We start from the raw sequence: 8,166 nt of genomic DNA, 5'->3' as shown, positions 1-8,166 counted from the left end.
CGGGACTCCAGTCACCCCAAACCACAAACTGTTCCAGCTGCTACCATCCATGAAACGTTACTGCAGCATAAAAGCCAGGACCAACAGGCTCCGGGACAGCTTCTTCCACCAGGCCATCAGACCGATTAATTCAACTGATACAATTGTATTTCTGTGTTATATTGTCTGTCCTATTTACATACTATTTATTACAAATTACTATAAATTGCACATCGCACATTCAGATGGAGATGTAATGTAAAGATTTTTACTCCTCATTCTGTGAAGGATGTAAGAAAAAAGTAAATTCAATTCAAGAGGTTGGTTGGAATTTCAACCTCTTACAATGTCACATGTTAAAGAACTAAAAAAGGAATGTGCTTTTTTCTCTGCTGGTCCAGGTGGTGAAAGAGGGGTGAATGCTGACAGTCAGCATTCTTCGAAATGGAGCTGTGTACACACACTCACACACACACACACACACTCACACACACACACACACACACACACACACACACTCACACACACACACACACTCACACACACACACACACTCACTCACTCACACTCGCTCTCACATTTGCCCACATGCTCAATGTCAATAGCCAGTAGAGACACGGCTGTTTACACGAACACACCAACAGATATGGGTTCAGATACCGACGAGTCATAGCGGTGAGCCGTGTATATTGCTCAGAATAAACGCGGTAAGAGTAAATGAGGGTGATAATAAATACAACGCATGTAAAACAACAGAATGATGGAAAGATAATGGCAGTGATTGTCATTGTGCCCAACGATGGCAGGAAACCTGTGCGGAACAGTTGAAAGCAGGAGGTTCAATTTATTTATATATATCACCATGTACAACCCTGATATTCATCCCCAGGCCCACTCTCTCGACCCTGGAGGTCTGGGTCCAGTGACACGAGAGGTCGTCACAAACCGGGCTCTTCCTTGCTTGCTCGTCATGGCCTTCGCTCTCCGCAGAGCATTGCAGAGCTGCCTTCCCGTCGTCCACCCCGTCCGCTGGAGCTGACTTCTCGTCCCTATCTCACCGGGGTATGAGGCTCCTCTCACCCGGCTTAACCGCCGGTCGAAGCGGCGTACCGGGGCGTGGCCACCGTCGCGGGCAAACGGCTACTTGAGCAGCTGAGTGTCCGGTTCACACCCCGGCCAGTCAGCTGCCCAGGAATGGACACAAGACTAGCCCCTTCACCAGAGGGGCTACCCCTCCCTGGGCACTCCATACACTCCAATAAAGATCACAATGCAGCACAAAATGGAAAATTTCTGTAAGCCCCACAACTGAGAGAGTTAGAATTAGCAGTCAGAATATAGCAGCATCGCTGGGTAGGGAGTGTCGGAGAAAGATTTGAAAGAGTTATCACATGTACGTCGGAACACGCGGTGAAACGCATCAAATCAGTGAGGATTGTGCTGGGGGCAGCCCACACGAGTTGCCACCTTTCTGGCATAACACATAACACACCCACAACTTACTGACCCTAAACGCACGTCTCTTGGACTGTGGGAGGAAACCAGAGCGCCCGGAGGAGACCCACGCGGTCAGGGAGACAGTGGCGGGAATCGAACGCCCGTCACTGGTGCTGTAACTGCTAATGGGTCCAGGAGTCTGACAGCAGAACGGGAAAAGCTGATCTTGAGGCCTGCAGTCCAGGCTTTTCAGCTTCTGTATTTTCTTCCAGAATTTAGAAGAAATGATCTAACGGGGGCCCACAACACCTAGTCAAGCGGGCACAGCAGTGTCTCCACTTTCTGAGGAGACTGAGGTGTGCAAGGCTCCCCACCCCTATTCTAACAACTTTCTATAAGAACACCATCAAGGCTATCTTCTCTGGCTGCAACACTATGTGATATGGAAGCTGTGAGGCATCAGACCACAAGAGCCTACAGTAGATAATAAAAACAGCCAAGAGCATCATCACAGTCTCCCTTCCCTCCCATATGTGACAGTCACCAGGAGCATTGCAGATGATGGACCCAAAGCATCATTCAGAATCCTGACCACCCATTCCACAATCTCTTTGACCCACACCATCAGGGAGGAGGTACAGGAACATCGGGACTAGGACTGCCAGACTGGGTAACAGCTTCTTTCCTCAGGCTGAGAGACTAATGAACACTCTGTCACCACTGAGGTCTCATCACTAGGACAGTGAGCTGTTTACCTGTGCTGTGCACTGCGTGCACTTTGAATTATAGTTTATTAACTTATTTCTGGTAATATTTTGTTTTATGTGCTGTGTGTGATGTATGTTTTGTGGTTTCGTTTGGTTGTATATGTGTGCAGTCAGATGACGCTAAACTTGCACGTGAACTGGAGGAAGGAACGTTTGGGGTGGTGGTGTTTTCAACAAGAGTTTCCGAAGCACCGCGGCACGGAGACGGACTGGGTGACGAGCCCGTGTCAGATGGCGCTTTCCGTGGCGATGGGCGGGCGAGGAGAGGAGGATCGAGAGCAGACCCAGAGTGGGAAGCGGAAAAGGAGAGGAGGGGAGGGCGAAGAAATCAGCAGCCACCCAGAGGGAACGTGAGGCGTTGCTCCTCCAAGCCGACAATGGCCTCATCGTGCTAACTGAGGAGACCATGGACTCACAGGTCACGATGAGAATGAGGAGTCAAACCGAAATGGGAAATTCAGAGTGAAGCCATTCCAGTCCCCCAGTTTATGTCAAACCTCATCAACTTAGGGGAGAAGTGCACCAGATTAAACATTTTGTGGATGTATTACCCCGGCCTTGCAATTCTTCCAGAATTCATATGTACATACAATCTATCTGTGTCTATAAGCTATCTTACGTATTTATATTTATTGTGTTTTTAATTATCGTGTTCTGTATCTTACTATGTTTTTTATGTTGCCTCAGATCTGGAGTAACAATTATTTTGTTTTCCTTTATGCTTGTGAACTGAAATGACATTAAACAATCGTTGGTCCTGAAGCTGTGGAAGGAGATGGCCAATATTTAACCTTCAGTCAACCCTTAATCATGAAATTAGATGTTCCGAGCATTTTCTCTGTGTGTTTTTTTCACTGAAACTGTACACACACCCCAAAGTGCAATTGAAACTCTTACTTTTGTACTTCAGTGACTCCACCCAAAGGGCTGCGGTTCAGGCGTGTTGTGTTGGCTGACCCAGGGGGAGGTGGGGAGCAGACAGATTCCAGCTGTTGATCAGTCAGCCGAGGGAGGTGATGTGTGTGTGTCTTTCTTATCAGCTGGGCACGACTGGATCATGTCTCCTGTTCTATTCATCTCTGACTGCCCTTGGAAAGGAAGTCCTTTCATCCTAACTTGGTTCCCCACACATGAAAATTACCATTGAGCTGGATGGTAGTCACATGACAAACTATGGTGTTTCCTCCTCCCCACGCAGGTTTCAGAGTGGTGATGAAATGTCTCCGCCCGAAACATTGTCTGTTAACTCCTCTCCGCAGATGCAGCTTTTTTGTGTGGGTTGCTCCGCATCCGCAGAATCTCCAGTGTTCAGAATAGTTTCTTGTCATATAGGCCAGGGTGCAAGGAAATTCCTTGCTCGCGTCAACGTATAGAGCAAATGGTAGAGATTATAACACAGCAAGCACTAAAGAAACAGATAAGGCCATAACATAGCAGAATTAGGACATTCAGCCCATCAAACCCTCTGTCAGTCGATCATGTCTGATCAACCCCACTTTCCTGCCTTCTCCCCAAAAACTAATTACGAATTTATCAACCTGCACACTAAATGTACTCAATAACTCGGCCTGCACAATGAATTCCACAGGTTTACAATCTTCTGTCCAAAGAAATTCCCCCTCACCTCTGCTCCAAAGGGACATCCCTCTATTCTGAGGCTGTGTCCACTCCACCCAGGCCTTTCAATTTCCTTGAGATCCGCCCTCTCCCCCGTCCTCCTAGGCTCCAGGGGGTTCGGGCCCAGAGTCTTCAAATGACCCTTGTACATTAATCCTGGGATTGTCCTGGTAAACATCTTCTTCACCTTTTCAATAGAAGTATGTCCTTCCTTAGACAAGGGGCTGAAATCTGCTCGCAGTACCCCAGGAGTCTGACAATGTCTGATAGAGCCTCGGCATTACACGGGGCAGGGTGCAAACTGGAACGTGAACATGACAATCAGAGGCAGTTCGCTGAAGAATACTAGACAACAATAACAGCAGAGGAAGAACTCCGGGCTTTTCGGACCGATATTTTATGTTTCTGTATAACTGTGTAATTTTCTTTGCTAGTGGAATTGGTTTATTACTATCACACGTACTGAGATTCAGTGAAAAGCTCGTTCTCACAGGTCAGTTCGTTACACAGTGCAGTGAGGTAGAACAGTGCAGAATAAAGTGTAACAGCTACAGGGAGAGCGCGGTGCAAAGTACAAGATTGAAATAGACTGTGAGGCTCAGAGTCCATCTGTTCAAGTGTGGTATGACGGAAGCTGTCCTTGCGCCTGGTTCTTGTGCTGCCAGGCTCTAGTATCGCCTGCCCGATGGGTGGGTGGAATCTTCGATTCTGCTGGCTGCTTTACTGACACAGCAAGAAGTATAGACAGATTCCATGGGGGGTGGGAAGACTGGTTCCCATGACGTGCTGAGCTGTGTCCACACCTCCCTCAGTTTCTTGTGGTCACGGGCTGAGCATCCAGACAGGATGCTTCCCGTGGTATCTCGATAAAAATCCGCAGGAGTCGGCAGGGGCTTGTCACGTTTCCTGAGAAAGCAGAGGTGCTGGTCAGCTTGCTTGGGCATGATTGATCATGGGGAACAAAGACATGGCAGACCAATTGAATAACTACTCTGGTTCTGTCTTCACTAAGGAGGACATAAATAATCTTCCGGAAATAGTCAGGGACCGAGGCTCTAGTGAGATGGAGGAACTGAGGGAAATACATGTTAGTAGGGAAGTGGTGTTAGGTAAATTGAAGGGATTAAAGGCAAATAAATCCCCAGGGCCAGATGGTCTGCATCCCAGAGTGCTTAAGGAAGTAGCCCAAGAAATAGTGGATGCATTAGTGATAATTTTTCAAAACTCCTTAGATTCTGGATTAGTTCCTGAGGATTGGAGGGTGGCTAATCTAACCCCACTTTTTAAAAAAGGAGGGAGAGAAAAACCAGGGAATTATAGACCAGTTAGTCTGACATTGGTGGTGGGGAAAATGCTAGAGTTGGTTATCAAAGATGTGATAACAGCACATTTGGAAAGCGGTGAAATCATCGGACAAAGTCAGCATGGATTTGTGAAAGGAAAATCATGTCTGACGAATCTTATAGAATTTTTTGAAGATGTAACTAGTAGAGTGGATAGGGGAGAGCCAATGGATGTGGTATATTTTGATTTTCAAAAGGCTTTTGACAAGGTCCCACACAGGAGATTAGTGTGCAAACTGAAAGCACACGGTATTGGGGGTATGGTATTGATGTGGTTAGAGAATTGGTTGGCAGACAGGAAGCAAAGAGTGGGAGTAAACAGGACCTTTTCAGAATGGCAGGCAGTGAATAGTGGGGTACCGCAAGGCTCAGTGCTGGGACCCCAGTTGTTTACAATATATATTAATGATTTAGACGAGGGAATTAAATGCAGCATCTCCAAGTTTGCGGATGACATGAAGCTGGGTGGCAGTGTTAGCTGTGAGGAGGATGCTAAGAGGATGCAGGGTGACTTGGATAGGTTAGGTGAGTGGGCAAATTCATGGCAGATGCAATTTAATGTGGATAAATGTGAGGTTATCCACTTTGATTGCAAGGACAGGAAAACAGATTATTATCTGAATGGTGGCCGATTAGGAAAAGGGGAGATGCAACAAAACTTGGGTGTCATTGTACACCAGTCATTGAAGGTGGGCATGCAGGTACAGCAGGCGGTGAGAAAAAGCAAATGGTATGTTGGCATTCATAGCAAAAGGATTTGAGTACAGGAGCAGGGAGGTTCTACTGCAGTTGTACGAGGCCTTGGTGAGACCGCACCTAGAGTATTGTGTGCGGTTTTGGTCCCCTAATCTGAGGAAAGACATTCTTGCCATAGAGGGAGTACAAAGAAGGTTCACCAGATTGATTCCTGGGATGGCAGGACTTTCATATGAAGAAAGACTGGATCGACTAGGCTTATACTCACTGGAATTTAGAAGATTGAGGGGGGATCTTATTGAAACATATAAAATTCTAAAGGGATTGGACAGGCTAGATGCAGGAAGATTGTTTCCGATGTTGGGGAAGTCCAGAATGAGGGGTCACAGTTTAAGGATAAAGGGGAAGCCTTTTAGGACCGAGATGAGGAAAAACTTCTTCACACAGAGAGTGGTGAATCTGTGGAATTCTCTGCCACAGGAAACAGTTGAGGCCGGTTCATTGGCTATATTTAAGAGGAAGTTAGATATGGCCCTTGTGGCTAAAGGGATCGGGGGTATGGAGAGAAAGCAGGTACAGGGTTCTGAGTTGGATGATCAGCCATGATCATACTGAATGGCGGTGCAGACTCGAAAGGCCGAATGGACTACTCCTGCACCTATTTTCTATGTTTCTATGACATCAACATAGTTGAACCAGGACCAAGTTTGTGTCTGTAAGTGTGAAGGGATGGTTGGCATGTATTAGTTTGTGTGTGTAAATGTGTGTATGTGCAATAGACCCAAAACCTACTTTCTTTTTAATTTATTTAGAGGCACCACATGCTAACAGGACCTTCTGGCCCAACAAGCCCACATGCCCAGTTGCACCCCTGTGGCCAATTGACCAGCTAACCCGCACTTTGGAATGTAGCTGGGAAGCACCTGGAGGAAACGGGAGTCATGGGAGAACATACAACCTCCTTACAACGGTGAATGGAACCCAGGTCACTGGCCCTGTAGTAGGGCTACATTAGCCACCCTGCCACCTTGCTTATTTGGCCTGAACCTCCTTCTCCAATGAATAATGACCTCTGTCTGTCAAAACTGTGACAGCTTGTTGGTGCATAATGATTATCCCAGACCATAATGGTTATCCCTGACCATAAAGATTATCCCAGACCATAATGGTTATCCCAGACCACAATGGTTATCCCTGACCATAATGGTTATCCCAGACCATAAAGATTATCCCAGACCATAATGGTTATCCCAGACCATAAAGATTATCCCAGACCATAATGGTTATCCCAGACCACAATGGTTATCCCTGACCATAATGGTTATCCCAGACCACAATGGTTGTCCCTGACCACAATGGTTGTCCCTGACAGGCCACTTCAATTGCTTGGGTTGAAGCAAGTTGCCCTCAGTCACGAAGAAGAGGGTGGTGTGCCAATAATATTAGTGGAACAAACCTCCTGTTCCTTTTGATTTCTCCTTCAGCAGTTGTTTCGATGTACATGTGGTAAATAAATGAATCTTGGTGTCAAACCCCATGGCCACTGAGTCAGAATCAGGTTTATTATTAAGACCCTAAGACATACAGTCAGGGGCCACCTCATTAGGTTCCAGCTGTACATCGTAAAGTGGCCACTGAGTGAATGTCCGTGGTTTTCTGCTGCTGTAGTCCATCCACTTCAAGGTTCAATGTGTTGTTTGAAGCTCTTCTGCACACCACTGTTGTAATGCATGGTCATTTGAGTTACTGTCGCCTTCCTGTCAGATTGAACCAGTCTGGCCAGTCTCCTTCTACCTCTCTCATTAACGAGGTGTTTTCACCCACAGAACTGTCACTCCCTGGATGTTTTTTTTTTAACACAACTCTCTGTAAACTCTAGAGACTGTTGTGTGTGAAAATCCCAGATCAACAGTTTCTGAGATACTCAAACCACCCCATCTGGCACCAACGATCATTCCACAGTCAAAGTCACTTAGATCACTTCCCCTTTCTGATGTTTGGTCTGAACAGCAACTGAACTTCTTGACCATGTTTGCATGCTTTTAGGCATTGAGTTGCTGCCACGTGATTGGCTGATTAGATAAGAATATATATAAATAAGTATGTAGTGCAAAAAGATAGTGAGGTAGTCATGGGTTCATTGCTCACTCAGAAATCTGATGGCAGAGGGGAAGGAGCTGTTCCTAAAACATTGAGTGTGTGTCTATAGCTCCTCCCTGATGACAGGAGACCATGTTCTGGTGATGGGGCCCTTAATGATGGATGCCGCCTTTTTGAGGCATCGCTCCTCAAAGATGTCCTCTGTAGTGGAGAGGCTGAGTTTCCAA

Source organism: Hypanus sabinus, chromosome 9 (genome assembly GCF_030144855.1).
Source record: "Hypanus sabinus isolate sHypSab1 chromosome 9, sHypSab1.hap1, whole genome shotgun sequence".
In the NCBI taxonomy this organism is placed as follows: Eukaryota; Metazoa; Chordata; class Chondrichthyes; order Myliobatiformes; family Dasyatidae; genus Hypanus; species Hypanus sabinus.
Note: the sequence above shows the minus strand (reverse complement) of the source record.